The sequence below is a fragment of the Raphanus sativus genome, chromosome 6 (assembly GCF_000801105.2).
Source record: "Raphanus sativus cultivar WK10039 chromosome 6, ASM80110v3, whole genome shotgun sequence".
In the NCBI taxonomy this organism is placed as follows: Eukaryota; Viridiplantae; Streptophyta; class Magnoliopsida; order Brassicales; family Brassicaceae; genus Raphanus; species Raphanus sativus.
The window spans coordinates 35,131,607-35,133,446 of NC_079516.1; the positions used below are offsets into that span (position 1 = coordinate 35,131,607).

General features: G+C 39.8%; 1 pseudogene; it reads left to right on the top strand.

The window, feature by feature from the left end:
• On the top strand, window positions 1-654 carry LOC108808315 (MLP-like protein 43; annotated as a pseudogene).
• Window positions 655-1,840: the final 1,186 nt, after the last annotated feature.

The following is a 1,840-nucleotide window of genomic DNA, read 5'->3' on the forward strand; positions in this document are numbered from 1 at the left end:
ATGTTGAAGTCTTCTTTACAAGGAGAGGTTGAGGCAGATGTGGAGATCAAAGCCCCTGCCACAAAATTCTTTCACATGTTCGCAGTGAGACCACAAGATGTTTCTAAAGCCTCTCCTGAAACCGTCCAGGATGTAGTGTGCAAGGGGGAGAGATGGGAAGAGTTGGCACTCTCATCACCTGGAACTATGTTCTTGGTAAGGAAAACTTGTATTATTTTTTACATTTATTATACTGGACGCTAGAAGATGTAATTGGTAAAAACTGTGTTTTGGTGCAGATGGGAAGCCAAATGTGGTCAAGGAGAGGATCGAGGCAGTGGATCCGAGCAAGAATATGATAAAGCTGAGAGTGATAGAGGGAGATCTTCGAAATAATTCAAGAGCTTCCTAATCACGATCCAGGTGAGCCCAAAGCAAGGAGGACCTGGAGGTGTGGCGAAATTGAACATGACATATGAGAGGATTGATGAAAATGTGGCTCACCCGGAGATTTTGCTCCAAACTAGTGTCGAAATGTTCAAAGACGTCGACGAGCGATGCTTCTGTTTAAGGAATAGATACTCGTCGAATATCTCTATATGTGTATCTATCTGTATGTATTTGGGTGGTTTGTATCAAATAATGCTCTCTCTAGATCTAAAGAGATGTGAGTGATATGAAAGTGCGTTATCATAAATATCTATCAAGTTATACATATCAGTATTTTATGTTTTTGGGTGTTTGATAATCTGCTCTCTCTTTAGATATCAAATAGGAAAGTGTATTAATGTCTGGCCGGCATTGCATAGTTATGTTCACGTTACGTTTTGTTGTATGTTGGAAACGGTTACATACATTTGAGTACTGAGTAGCTATGTACAGTTCTTTCTTTTGTGAACTGTTTTTTTGATGACAAAAGCATTCTATAATTGATTTCAGTCTTCAAAAATGTCGTAAAATATTTCTTTTAGCAAGAGTGCATATAAGGGTCATTTATTTTTGCTTACTTTTTTTTTTTTATCATCGACTTTACAGACTCAAGAGGACTCTGTAAACCAAACTGCTAACTCTGCATCCATATGCACGACAAAGGTCGGTTGGTTCCTATCATTTCGTGCGAGGCTGTCGGCCTTCTAATTCTTCGTGCGAGATACATAAATGATATCTGAACTGTGAAAACTTCCTTTCAAAGTCTCGATATCCCCTAAATAAGTTGCAAACGCAGGCCATTCTTCTGGTTCCGAAACCATCTTCACCAATTGAGAACAATCTGTCGCGAAAGTAACCCTGTATTGCCTCAGGTTCCGCATACATTCCATAGCCCAAAGTAACGCTTCGATCTCTGAATGTAGGGGAGATAAAGAAGCCCTGACGTTCCGTGCTCCCATAAGTCCCTCAAAACCCTCTAAAGTGATATACCACCATTGGCCTGAAAAAATCCCTTTATCCTTCCATGATCCATCAGTAAAACACCACCGTCCTGGTATGGATGGTAAATCCAGAGATTGTTGGCCTATTACAGGTGGAGGGAGAATTTGTTCTTCTCTCCAAAGCCTTGATTCCGTTTCCGCAAGCTTTAGGGTATCCATAGGATCAATATCCAAATTGCTAAAAACCTTATTATTCTTTGCTTTCCAAATATACCATAATATCCATGCAAACTGATGATCCTCTAATTTCGGGAGAACTCTCCAGAATAAATAATCCATATTAGTAAAAATTGATTCCGTGGGATAAATTGTGTGATTAGATGGGATCTGGGATAGTGCCCAAACCTACTGCGCTGGAGGACATTCAAAAAATACATGATTAATTGATTCCTCCGGGGCACCACACCTATCACAATATAAATCCCCTGATA